This window comes from Periplaneta americana, chromosome 11, assembly GCF_040183065.1.
Source record: "Periplaneta americana isolate PAMFEO1 chromosome 11, P.americana_PAMFEO1_priV1, whole genome shotgun sequence".
Taxonomy (NCBI): Eukaryota; Metazoa; Arthropoda; class Insecta; order Blattodea; family Blattidae; genus Periplaneta; species Periplaneta americana.
In genome coordinates, this window is record NC_091127.1 from 16,369,662 (window position 1) to 16,384,912 (window position 15,251).

At 32.5% G+C, this 15,251-nt stretch overlaps 1 protein-coding gene across 4 annotated transcripts in view; it reads left to right on the forward strand.

Annotated features, from left to right (window-relative positions):
* The window catches only part of LOC138708851 (calcitonin gene-related peptide type 1 receptor-like), a 687,365-nt gene that overhangs the window by 116,621 nt on the left and 555,493 nt on the right, over nt 1-15,251 (forward strand). For all 4 annotated transcript variants that reach the window (XM_069839100.1, XM_069839103.1, XM_069839099.1 and 1 more), the window contains exon 2: nt 14,056-14,106. The gene's annotated coding sequence lies outside the window, so the exon portion shown is untranslated. The remainder of the gene's footprint in view (nt 1-14,055; nt 14,107-15,251) is intronic.

Here is a 15,251-nt window from a genome sequence, read left to right on the forward strand (position 1 = left end):
ATTAACAATATGTGCACTATAATAAGGTTTATTAAACATAAAAATGGTTTTTGATTAGCCAGTCAGGAATAAATCTATTAAAATTAACAATATGTGCACTATAATCATGTTTATTAAACATAAAAAGGGTTTTTGATTAGCCAGTCACGAATAACACACCTATTTCTATTAAAATTAACAATATGTGCACTATAATAAGGTTTATTAAACATAAAAATGGTTTTTGATTAGCCAGTCAGGAATAAATCTATTAAACTTAACAATATGTGCACTATAATCAAGTTTATTAAACATAAAAAGGGTTTTTGATTAGCCAGTCACGAATAACACATCTAAATCTATTAAAATTAACAATATGTGCACTCTAATCAAGTTTATTAAACATCAAAAGGGTTTTTGATTAGCCAGTCACGAATAACACACCTCAATCTATTAAAATTAACAATATATGCACTATAATCAAGTTTATTAAACATAAAAAGGGTTTTTGATTAGCCAGTCACGAATAACACACCTAAATGTATTAAAATTAATAATATGTGTACTGTAATCAAGTTTATTAAACGTAAAAAGGGTTTTTGATTAGCCAGTCACGAATAACACACCTAAATCTATTAAAATTAACAATCTGTGCACTATAATCTAGTTTATTAAACATAAAAAGGGTTTTTGATTAGCCAGTCACGAATAACACACCTAAATCTATTAAAATTAGCAATATATGCACTATAATCAAATTTATTAAACGTAAAAAGGGTTTTTGATTAGCCAGTCACGAATAACACACCTAAATCTATTAAAATTAATAATATGTGTACTGTAATCAAGTTTATTAAACGTAAAAAGGGTTTTTGATTAGCCAGTCACGAATAATACACCTAAATCTATTAAAATTAACAATATATGCACTATAATCAAGTTTATTAAACGTAAAAAGGGTTTTTGATTAGCCAGTCACGAATAACACACCTAAATGTATTAAAATTAATAATATGTGTACTGTAATCAAGTTTATTAAACGTAAAAAGGGTTTTTGATTAGCCAGTCACGAATAACACACCTAAATCTATTAAAATTAACAATATGTGCACTATAATCAAGTTTATTAAACGTAAAAAGGGTTTTTGATTAGCCAGTCACGAATAACACACCTAAATCTATTAAAATTAATAATATGTGTACTGTAATCAAGTTTATTAAACGTAAAAAGGGTTTTTGATTAGCCAGTCACGAATAACACACCTAAATCTATTAAAATTAACAATATATGCACTATAATCAAGTTTATTAAACGTAAAAAGGGTTTTTGATTAGCCAGTCACGAATAACACACCTAAATCTATTGAAATTAATAATATGTGTACTGTAATCAAGTTTATTAAACGTAAAAAGGGTTTTTGATTAGCCAGTCACGAATAACACACCTAAATCTATTAAAATTAACAATATGTGCACTATAATCAAGTTTATTAAACGTAAAAAGGGTTTTTGATTAGCCAGTCACGAATAACACACCTAAATCTATTAAAATTAACAATATATGCACTATAATCAAGTTTATTAAATGTAAAAAGGGTTTTTGATTAGGCAGTCACGAATAACACACCTAAATCTATTAAAATTAACAATATATGCACTATAATCAAGTTTATTAAACGTAAAAAGGGTTTTTGATTAGCCAGTCACGAATAACACACCTAAATCTATTAAAATTAATAATATGTGTACTGTAATCAAGTTTATTAAACGTAAAAAGGGTTTTTGATTAGCCAGTCACGAATAACACACCTAAATCTATTAAAATTAACAATATATGCAGTATAATCAAGTTTATTAAACGTAAAAAGGGTTTTTGATTAGCCAGTCACGAATAACACACCTAAATCTATTAAAATTAATAATATGTGTACTGTAATCAAGTTTATTAAACGTAAAAAGGGTTTTTGATTAGCCAGTCACGAATAACACACCTAAATCTATTAAAATTAACAATATGTGCACTATATTCAAGTTTATTAAACGTAAAAAGGGTTTTTGATTAGCCAGTCACGAATAACACACCTAAATCTATTAAAATTAACAATATATGCACTATAATCAAGTTTATTAAATGTAAAAAGGGTTTTTGATTAGACAGTCACGAATAACACACCTAAATCTATTAAAATTAACAATATATGCACTATAATCAAGTTTATTAAACTTAAAAAGGGTTTTTGATTAGCCAGTCACGAATAACACACCTAAATCTATTAAAATTAATAATATGTGTACTGTAATCAAGTTTATTAAACGCAAAAAGGGTTTTTGATTAGCCAGTCACGAATAACACACCTAAATCTATTAAAATTAACAATATGTGCACTATAATCAAGTTTATTAAACATAAAAAGGGTTTTTGATTATCCAGTCACGAATAACACACCTAAATCTATTAAAATTAACAATATATGCACTATAATCAAGTTTATTAAACATAAAAAGGGCTTTTGATTAGCCAGTCACGAATAACACGCCTAAATGTATTAAAATTAATAATATGTGTACTGTAATCAAGTTTATTAAACGTAAAAAGGGTTTTTGATTAGCCAGTCACGAATAACACACCTAAATCTATTAAAATTAACAATATATGCACTATAATCAAGTTTATTAAACATAAAAAGGGTTTTTGATTAGCCTGTCACGAATAACACGCCTAAATGTATTAAAATTAATAATATGTGTACTGTAATCAAGTTTATTAAACATAAAAAGGGTTTTTGATTAGCCAGTCACGAATAACACGCCTAAATGTATTAAAATTAATAATATGTGTACTGTAATCAAGTTTATTAAACGTAAGAAGGGTTTTTGATTAGCCAGTCACGAATAACACACCTAAATCTATTAAAATTAACAATATATGCACTATAATCAAGTTTATTAAACATAAAAAGGGCTTTTGATTAGGCAGTCACGAATAACACACCTAAATGTATTAAAATTAATAATATGTGTACTGTAATCAAGTTTATTAAACGTAAAAAGGGTTTTTGATTAGCCAGTCACGAATAACACACCTAAATCTATTAAAATTAACAATATGTGCACTACAATCAAGTTTATTAAACATAGCCAATGCATTTGATGTAAACTATTGTTTACACTTGGCTAATGTAACCCTAGTGGCCACAAGGTGGTAATTATGTCTTGTACCATAATGATGAATCTCGCTATGTGGATAATAACTGTTTAAATTTCACTTAATTTTAATCAAACAATAGAAAATATACAAATTCACAACAGTTAAAATTCTTTCAGAAATAAACAAAGGCCTGCAGTGAGCATCAAAGTCAGAATCAGTCAAAATGCGTACTGCTTTTTTCCACTTGATCAATTTTCTGACAATTTATTTCCCCACAAATGAATACCATAAGTAATAATACTATAAAAAAAATCAAAATACGAGGTTTTAAGAAATTCTTTAGGTGCAAAGTATCTAAGTCTCCTTAACAAATAGATTACTCATGACAATCTAATACACAGGTCATTAATATGACCTTCCCATGTCAACTTAGAGTCAAGAACAACACCCAAGAGTTTAACCTGTTGAAGGGTATTATCACATATCTCTCTACGCAACGAAAATAAAATACTCTGAGTCTTGTTGTCATTAAGGAAAAGACGATTAGCCAGAAACCAAGAAGCAGCTTTATCAAAAGATTGAGTGATTGTTACTTTCAATTCATTCACATTCTTATCAGTAGCATAAAGTGTGGTATCATCTGCAAATAAAACAGATTCGATATCATTATTAAATGGCAAATCATTGATCATAATAAGAAACAACAAAGGTCCCAAAACAGAATCTTGGGGAACACCATACTGAACGGCAAGATTCGAGCAGCTTCCATTAAAATATACAGCTTATTTACGATCACATATATGATAAGTTCAAGACAAATCAAATTTAATATCTGAAACTCCATAATAATTTAATTTCCTAATCAAGATATCATGCGAAACATAGTCGAATACTTTGGTAAGGTCACAAAGAACCGCAAAAGTATTATTTATTTATTTATTATTTTGCTAATAATCGTAACATAAAATATAAAATATACAGAGAAACTTTAGCTCGCCCCTGAAAGAGTAGAACTCGTACTCAGGGGCGGATTCCTGATTTATCAAAACCAGATATTATAGAAGAAATAAGATTCTCAAGAGCATCTATTGTAGAACTTCCTCTTCTAAACCCATATTGATTCTTAGTGAATAAATTATTACTTTCAAAATAATCGTACAATTGAATTTGCATTACAGTTTCAATAATTTTAGCAAAAATAGGTACAATAGAAATGGGACGATAATTCACGGCCTGAGATGAGTCACCTTTTAGGTTCATTTATGTTGTAAGAATACATTAAAATCAAGACGCTTTTGAAATCTATTCGCATTAAAATAGTAGAGCCAAGTAGGGCTATTGTGATACAGTAAGAAAAGTCGGGATAATCTGATAGAGACTTTAAAATGTACCAAAATCTCAGTTTAAAAATGTTTAAAATTGTGATTATGAAAGTACGTAGATTTTATGCTCTTTAAGGAACAATATTGAATATAGTTTAAAAATCATTATTAGCCTCATAAATCTATTTAAAAAAGGCAGGTTGTATAATAACGTATTCAAAATTAACTGATTAAATTTCCACTGTAAATGATTTCTAATTTTGTACATTATTTCACGAAGCGATTTTCGAAGAAATGACAAAGGAATATTTTTTCAGCTTGTTCTTCACATTGATATCTTGTCACTCATACTTCTCAAAAGTCAATAGTTTTACCATAAATGGGATTCAAACTTCAGACACAAATTATTATTTTTTTCGGCTAAACCGTTATACAAATACCAAAATGACTTTTGACTTTTTGGTTAGCCTACTTACAACCTAAAGATTCTGTTATTAAAATTAATGCAGTTATACACCCTTCACCCTGTATACATATACATTATGGAACTTTACCTTTTTTCGAAATACTAATAGCTATAGCCCCTAAGAAGTCGACAGATTGTTCTTCATTAGATAGCAATCATTTCGGTTCTTTTGTCATAGATGTAATATTCTGAGGAAGTTAAACTCTAGGAATGAAATATTATCCCAGTTTGTTTTGCTACGGTTTGTTGAAAGCATCATTCCTTTGTTTTTAGACTTCTCTGTGTATGTGATGCAAATGCTGTTGCTAGGAGTCTGGAAGCGCTTCGTTAACCCAGTGAAATCTTCTCTTGTAACTGCTCTGTTTCTTCAGATCCATTCTCAAGAATATTTAAAATTTTAAACAGAATACGTAATGCACATAATATGAGAATTCAATGCTGCTATCTTTCTTTTACATGTGTTTCCCAAACTGTAGTCCGTGGACCGATTTCACCAAACTTATTTAAATTTAATTGTTACTTAAAGTTTTCTTAATTGGCATTTAAAGGAACAATGTATTTCACTAACACAAATTGGGATTTAAACTCTCATTAAATTACATTTAAATTAATTGGTCAATATTTGATCGTTTAAATAATTAATTCTGCATTAACGACGAATTTTATTCATGACGAGAACAGTGATGGACTTGATATTTGAAGGTGATGGTTTCTTACCAAGACGGGCGAGGATAATTTCCGAAAGAGAAAATTATTTTAATAAAATAGAGGAAAAATATTTGCAAATGAGGTTTAGACTAAGCAAACATCAGCAGTGTATATTTTGGACAGTACAGAAGCTGATTTATAATTTCCAGCTGATAGTTCAGTACTTCATAATTATTTCAATGATACATTTATTGGAAAAACGTTTAATCAATTTTCGATTGCCTGAACTACAGCAACTAAAGTAATATGAATAACAAATTTATCATACAAGGCCTAATATTACATTTGAAGGCACTGGAATAGCTCAAATCCATGAAGCCTTACCACTTCACTTGTTGCATGATATTTCCTTGCATCTGTTTTTATATTATCCCGTTTTGTCTTTGGGATGAGGCTTTTTGCACTGAAATCTCTTTCTACTTATTTTCAATCTTTCTTGTTCTATTCTAAATCTGGGCATCAGTCATTTTGTTTTGGATGATTTTAATATATTTTGAGGTTACCTCTGTTTATGATGAAATTTTATTGTTGTAACAACAAATGAACTCACAATAATATCAGCGTATAGACAATTATACAGTATTATCGCGTCGGTACCTTTGATGTAGCAGGACTGATTTCAGTGACCTTCAAACCAGTCTGAGCGTGAGATTCTGCTTTCTCGCAGGACTTGGTACTGACATCACACCAGCTATCAGTCGACACAGCGGAAATATAACACATAGGCCTACAATTAATTCATTTAGGTACATTATGTACTCAAATAAAATATATTGGACCGATGAAATAATAAACCCGTCATTAACTGTAATATCTAGACTCTAGAGTTCCTTTATAATGAGAGTTGAGACGTTGACACCCATCAACAATTAAAATAGTAATGATTTGATAGCGCTGAAAATGGAAAAACAAAACTCCTATGAGAAGAAAAACCATATACCTATATTACATTGTATAACAAATATTAAACGATTTTGATACATAATTTTGAAATATATTATATTATTTTATTATATATAAAATATAAACAATTATTATTACAACTAGTTTGTCACTGAGAAATAAGGAAAAGCTGTTAACTTGAATTTATTTGAAGCAAAGCGTTACTGGATTATGCAATAATGTAGGCGATGTTTGGATCCTGTGTCTCAACTCTATTCTCAATTATTATCTTAGATTACACTACCTCTAGCGCTTGAAAGTGGAACTAAACGCCGGCGCACAGAGAAACAAAACTCAGGAAATTCGCTCAGTGTCCATTCTTTATAATCCCTACTCGCTGTAACATCCGCCGTTAAGCAAAAACTATTAGGCCTGCTACTACAACTACTGTTACTGCTACTACTAATATTAGTAGTCTACTATTGCTGCTGGTGCTTGAAGGTGTGAGGTGAACTACACACGTAGAAAGCATTTATCAGTTCGCGTATTGTCCAATCTAAAACCTATACAAACGCATTTGGGCTATATTTGTTGACAGTCCTTAATGTCGCCAATCCTTCTGTCTGAAAGCAGCTTAACACGTGCTAAACACGGGATTTTGCAAAGCTGCCTATTTTTTTAGTACAAAATATGTTGTGAACGAATCGATCGAAACTGTCGTGTTATTTAGAGCTACAGTGAGGAAGAATAAAATGTAAAATAAAAATAAAAAGGTGCTTACAGAAAAGAATAAAGCACGCGCTGCCAACTTAGCGATACAAAAATACAGCACAAATTGAAAGGGCTGCGTTAAATGCACGACAATTACAAAAATCGCTAGAAAGGGCAATATATATTGTCATAAAATTATTATTATTGTACCTCCAAAGGGGGGTAGCCCTATTTTACATATGTATGCTAGGGCTATAGTTTTACACAAAAAAAAGCATAAAGACAAATGGAAAAGAAAAAATAAACTAGCTTAGACAGTGTAAACAAAACATAAAACAATCCGTTATTTAGACATTGCGATTGCAAAGGAAACATCAGGGATCAATTTGAAATATACAAAAATCAGTTACAACACATAAACGTAACATTTTTTAAAAGCCGTTCTCTATAACACAAATATGCAGATTTCCGTACCATACATCATAAATTAATACACAATAGTCACACAAACACAATCAAACTATAATTAAGACATTGCGACGACATCAAGCATCCCATAACTATGACTCACATACATAACAAATCAAGCATCCGCTACAACACACAGGTACACTTCAACGTAATAGCCATACTTTTAAAAGTTACAAATTTGGCTCCAAGAAGAATAAATAGGACACTGTTACTAAATACTGTTTCTACAAGGTCTTAAACAAATCTGTAATAAATCTGTGAAATTCCTTTAAGCAACATTGCTTCAGAAGAACTTTTGTTATTGGTGGTGAGAAAGTTGTATCGCCCATGCTAAGATGGGTTTCTAGCCGGTATCTCTTGCGTTCTTGTAGCGGGCACTCGAATAACAGGTGGTCGACTGTTTGTGTGGGGTGTTCTCAGGAACGTGAAGAGCCGTTTGGGTTGTCAATTTTGAAACGTTCAAAATATGAATTAAATTTTCCGTGCCCAATCATAAATTGCGTGGTTATGTATGATGGTTCATAATTCTTCACGGTTAGTCTATCTTTAACTGTGGGAAAATATAGTGATTTTGTGATTTGGCCGTTTGTACTATTTCATCACATTGCATTCCAGTCATTTAACATGTTAACCTTCATTCCCATTTTAACGTAAGAGAGGGGTTGTTTAGAGTATGTGTGCTCCGTTTCCGAATTCGAGGCCATCTTGGCTATATTTATTTATTTACATATTTATTTATTATTTTGTTAATAATTGTAACATAAAATATAATATATACAGAAAAACTTTAGCTCGCCCCTGAAAGAATAGAACTCGTGCTCAGGGGCGGATTCCTGAATTGAAATTAATAATTATACAATACAATTTGTCTTATGTCTACTGTGCAATTATAGTATATAAATTTAAATTTAAATTTACAATTTTTCAATTTTTATAAAATCCATACATAACTTTTTAAATTTAATACTAGAACTATTAAAATTGACAAGATTAGGATATTTAAATATAAATTTGTTATATATTCTTGGGCCTAAATTACTACTATGATTAAATACTGTAACAGTGTTGCATTTTGGTTCAAACAATCTTAAAGAATTCATACCTTTTGTTTCATAACTATGAGAATACAATTCAAAATTATTTCGATGATCTCCTCTTTCGTTTCCTGCGTTCCCTACATGACGACGTACCCAATCGAAACATACATGTTGCTTACATAGTAACAAAGTTTCCCTAATACCAACCGCAATTGGATTGAAGTTATATTTATCGTCAATTGCTGCGAGTGCTGCTTGAGAATCACACAAATTCGTACATTACACGGTCTATTTACACTCCATTCTGTTGCTTTCTTCAGTGCCAGGAGTTGTGCACGCTGGTGTTTTTTTATTTCGAATAAATTTTATTCAGCTTCCTCCAAGTGAAGGCTGCCTAGAAGACAAAGCTTACCATAAAATTGTTGTTATAATGGAAAAAAAGAAAACAAAGGAGAAGAAAAAGAATAAGAAATAGCACAATTAGAAATAATTAGAAAAGACTAAACAAAACATCATTAATTCCAGAAGAAACATAAAATTTCCTAGTATCTATTAGCTATTGGGTGATCACAGTCGTCTATTTGCAAGACCCAACTTAAGTGAGCAGATCGCCATAGCAGAGAGATCAATCTATATAACTGTAGAGATGATTTCTTAGGATTTTTATAGATCCCTTCACTGCAGACATAGATACTTCAGTGACAAGAGTTTGTCCTAGACCAAACTGCTTGCAAAATGCGCGAATCTTTTTGTGATGGTCCCTCTACCCCCAATCAGTAATCCAATAACTTCGATCGATGTTAGATGATATTTTTCCTTATAATATGGTATAGTGGGGTCGTATATGTCGCATTTTTCCTGATGTACCTCAGCAGGTTGATTATCGTACGTTTCCATTCTTACAGTTGGATCAATTATGAATCCGCTTGTTGATCTTGTCGGGATAGCGATGATGTCAATGCGCCTTGTAGATCCATTTGTGGACAAACCATGGACCTCCTCCTCTACTTGGTAGTCTCTTCCTCGTAGGGCCGATGCTAGGAGGGATCGAATCTTGTGGTGACGACTATTCCTCAGTAGTTGTCCATGAGGACAGGCTCCCAGAATGTGGGCAAGTGTGTGCAGTGTTTGTAGGATATTTCAGAGTCTCTATCGTAAACAACGATAGCGCAACCAACAAGTGTACATGACTCTTCATTTCTGACGAAACATGATCCATCGGTATAGATGTGGTAATGAGGTAATGAGCTGGGAGTTCAACTTCTTCTGGTGTCGGAGTTGAAGTGTAAACGTGTAAAATATATACAGGGACATCATTTTATTCTTACTAACATTTTTAATATTAACCTGGCTATACCTTTGGATCAACACCGTTTGCTACCCCTTCCACGACCGGAGTTCGATTATACTGGCGTAATATACAAACAAATCACTTTGCTAGGTATAGGAGGGAAGAAAAGTAGTTCATCCATTTACGTAAACTAGGAAATATCACGGTCTTGAGTTTGATCATTTTCATTAGGTTTTTGTTTAATCAAAATACAGTATAGCATTAACAATGAGTGTTTTTACTCACGAACTAAGCTGTCCATGTGGACGTATTCATTATGCAGTGCATATTATACTGTCTAAAGCACATCAGCGTACAATATAGAGAATGAAGTTAAATTGAAAAATAATCATAATATGGATATTTAAACACATTTTTTTAAATGGTGGCCGTTCATTTCGATACAGGCTTCAGTTGTAATGTGCATATTATCGCACTATAGACTATTGTACCTAATCCCAATTGTCACTTTCGTCCTTATAACTAGTAACTCATGTTGAAATATTTCTGTACCTATTCTATAAAAGAGTACCTTACGTACTGTAAATTCAATCTTCACTTCTGCCCGATCCGTAAAGATAAAATTACTCAGACATGCTATCTACCGTCCGTCCATGTGGTTATGTCGTAGGGTCGTAGAAAGGGAGAAAATCATGTGACAGTGAATTACTTAACGAGGCCCTTTTATTTAAGTTGTTTTAAACAGTTGCATAATATTATGTAGACGTCCAATTCCTAACAGAAATTAATGTTCTCACAAAAGAGCTAAGACGACAGCCCAGCCACTAGCTGGCGAATAAAAGCAGGCGGGGGAAACCGGGATACGACGTAGGCAAATGAACGACAGTACCTGTGCAAAAATGACGCAATATTAAAAGCTCTTTCGTCACTGCAAACGCGAAAATATTTTTGGAACGTAGTGTTTACTATGACCGTAAGACTACTATGACTGTAAATGCGGTCTTGGATCTGCGTGCAGGACGGTTGAACTTCATTAGTAGAAGGGGTGGGAGTGAAGTACAGTCAAAAACTCAGGCACAATAAAAATTGAAGTAAAAATAAAATGATGTCCCTGTATATATATATATATATATATATATATATATATATATATATATATATATCTTGTAAGACACAAGGAGACAGAAGATAATGAACACCGAATAAAAGTGTCCGGGAATTGACAGTATTGTTAATGAGATAATTAAGTACGAAGGATAACACATAATTAAGGAAATACTTTATTTCAGTGTATACAGGGTGTTTCCGAAGAGATGTTACAAACTTTCAGGGATGATAGCGAAGGGCACATGTATCAATTTGAGATAAGGAACCATGTTTCGGAAATGACTGAGTCGAAAGTTATAAGCAAAAATAATTGTGTGAAAATGGAATTGTAATTTGGCACCACGTGCCCTCCTTCCCTTAACTTATGGAACAGTCGTGGAAAAATGGTATGGGCCGGATGTTCTCCTACGTGGGTACTTGCACCAACACAATCTGTGAGCTTATCTACTGTTCCCATTGGCCCATCCGTATTCGAAAATCAGGTCTGCTTATTCCACTCTCGTGTACTCCTCCATTTCACTAGGACTGATCGACTGGACACTGCAACTTGTACAGAACAATACTTACACATTCATCTCTCGATGATGTGAAGTACTGATGAGTAGGGACAGGATTTTTATGTAATATCAAGATATGAAATATGTACATGTTTATGTAAGAAAAATGAGCTCAATATGAACCAAAATATGTAAAATCATGAAAATATTTAATATCGATATCTGGTAGGTATAGGATAGGCAAGACTCTCCAGTTGTGATTTCATAGAGTACCCAACTTTTTTACCGCACACTTGCCACATTACTATTTTTCCATTTGTAGTAAAAGCTTCATCCATCGCAATCCATGATTTTATTTTTGTCATTATGGTTGAAGATACAGGGCCATTTTAGATAGTTAAAAGCAGTAGATAAACTCATTTGCACTTATACTGTAAGTACTAAAACTAGAGAACTGAGTGAAATGAATGACACAACAGTACTGCAAGCACTGTTTCGCTTTACTGGATTAGGAGAAAATGAGAGGAGATGTGGGACACATGCATTTTAGCTGCTCCCTGTAAAAAACAAAGTACTGTACCTACTAAAACCTCAAACTATAGGCATTTACAAACTGTTGTTTTAAAAGTGGCATTCCTGTCTCATTTAGGATTATTCCAGCCGAGAACCATACTTCCTAATTCCTCGGAAAATTCCATTTCCTAATATGTCTACTAAATTTAAAGTAAAGATGCAAGCAATAACTTGAAAAGCTATTTATTTTAATCTTTCAACATCTTTCCAGTTTGTTCCTTTACTCCATCTTCTTTTCAAAATTCGGCTACTTTATTGTCAAACTTGACACGGGTTTACCCTGGAAGGATTAGGAAGAGGATGAGTAAGGTTACAAATTGCATGAGAACGGCTTGTTAAAACGTGTGTAGAACAATTATAGTTCGAGACAAATCATGTCGTCCTCGTCCCACTCCACCGCAAGAAGGCAACGCTACTTCCCCAGCTGAATTTTTTTCTCCCTTTTAGAGAATAGACAAGTAAAAATGAATAAAACCTTAAATATGTAGATTTATGTAATATCAAGCCATAATATGTACTATGGGGTAAATATGTAAAAATATGTAGTATAAAATTTTAATATTTTAATGGTAATTACATAGATTTCAAAAAGGCATATGACTGGGTTAAGAGAGAAGTTTTATATGATATTCTTATTGAATTTGGTATTCCCAAGAAACTAGTTCGGTTAATTAAAATGTGTCTAAGTGAAACGTACAGCAGAGTTCGTATAGGTCAGTTTCTGTCAGATGCGTTTCCAATTTACTGTGGGCTAAAGCAAGGAGATGCACTATCACCTTTCCTTTTTAACTTTGCTCTAGATTATGCCATTAGAAAAGTCCAGGATAACAGAGAGGGTTTGGAATTACATCAGCTGCTTGTCAATGCAGATGACGTGAATATGTTAAGAGAAAATCCACAAACGATTAGGGAAAACACGGGAATTTTACTGGAAGCAAGTAAAGAGATAGGTTTGGAAGTAAATCCCGAAAAGACAAAGTATATGATTATGTCTCGTGACGAGAATATTGTACGAAATGGAAATATAAAAATTGGAAATTTATCTTTTGAAGAGGTGGAGAAGTTCAAATATCTGGGAGCAACAATAACAAACATAAATGATACTCGGGAGGAAATTAAACACAGAATAAATATGGGAAATGCCTGTTATTATTCGGTTGAGAAACTTTTATCATCCAGTCTGCTGTCGAAAAATCTGAAAGTTGGAATTTATAAAACAGTTATATTACCGGTTGTTCTGTATGGTTGTGAAACTTGGATTCTCACTTTGAGAGAGGAACAGAGACTACGGATGTTTGAGAATAAGATTCTTAGGAAAATATTTGGGGCTAAGAGGTATGAAGTTACAGGAGAATGGAGAAAGCTATAGAACACAGAACTGCACGCATTCTATTGTTCACCTGGCATAATTAGGAACATTAAATCCAGACGTTTGAGATAGGCAGGGCATGTAGCACGTATGGGCGAATCCAGAAATGCATATAGAGTGTTAGTTTGGAGGCCGGAGGGAAAAAGACCTTTAGGGAGGCCGAGACGTAGATGGGAAGATAATATTAAAATGGATTTGAGGGAGGTGGGATATGATGATAGAGAATTGATTAATTTTGCTCAGGATACGGACCAATGGCGGGCTTATGTGAGGGCGGCAATGAACCTCCGGGTTGCTTAAATAATGATAATTACAAGATTTGCAAAGATTTGTTATTTATATACCGTACGGTTAGGTTGAAAGGAATATAATATGTAATTACATAAAAATCCGGTCCCTACTGATAAGTGTATTGCCGATATCTCTTAGAAAATTGACACTGCTTCATTAGTATTACTTGCAGTTTGTATAATTTTAATTTTTACTCTTCACAGGTCGTGTTCTGTGAGACAAAGGGAGAGTTGTCACGTGAAACGGAAGACTAGGTAAGTACAGATACTTCTTTACTTGATGTTTATCACTTTTGATTATTTTCAAATTCATCGAAAAATTATAGCAGGTGGTTTAGGTGTAGTGGTCGATTTCTTGTTATTATTATTTTTTTGTTCGTTTAAATATAGCGAAATTATTGCCTACCATTCTATTATGCAGGGTGACTTACAGCCTGGTTAGCCATGATGAACACTGATCGTCAATTTTTAACTGCAGCAGATATAATTGTAGCGGCTTTGCTTCTTATAAAAATAATTGAAGCTCGGATTATAATATTCTTCTTTCAGTCTCTTTTGTAACATTATTATTTTTTCGATAGAAAAATGAAGTCTGAAGTTAGGCAAGATAATATATTTTTCATTATATTTAACAATGGATTCTAATCTGATTAATTTGCATCTTCTTTCTTGATAGTTTCTGAACAAAATTGAAGTTCTATAACAGTTTTATTAGTCATAGCGAGCCGGAGGGTACTGAAACCCTTGGTGGTCAATTTTTTTACGTATGTATTGTCATACTGTTCTTTGTGCGGGCGGGGAGATTGTGTCCGTTCTTTGTCACTGGAGTGTGGAGCTAGATAACATCTTCAACTTCAATCTGGACTGATTGGAACTAGGTCTCCGAAATCTATATAATCAGTATACAGGGTGTTTCAGAACTGAGTGTGAAAACTAGGTGACACCTTACTGAAGGCAAAACAAAACTTAAATCTCGAAAATATAATTTTCATGAGTGTTAAGCTAAATAAATTGAAGAAGGAAAGATGTGCTGTACTCTACAGTGCAATATTTAAGCTTCATAGTAGCAACATAGCTGTGTAGACCCTTCCTCCGTTTGTGAAACATGCCGTACACCTATCAGCGTACACGGAAAATCGGCGTATTTTTAAACTACATGTTTTTCAAGATGATATGAACGATATGTTATATCAGTTCTGTGCGAAAAACTTGTTGATAAGTTGCTGACAGCCAATTGTTAAACGTTACTATGATCACGCGTTAGAATAACGATTTAACAAATGTAAAATCATGTAGAAAGTGAGCTATTTGGAGACGAAAATAATATTTCACAAGAAATTTTCTGATATCGCCAATTGAATATTCAAAACAGAATTATATTTTCTTTTTTTAAATAAGAA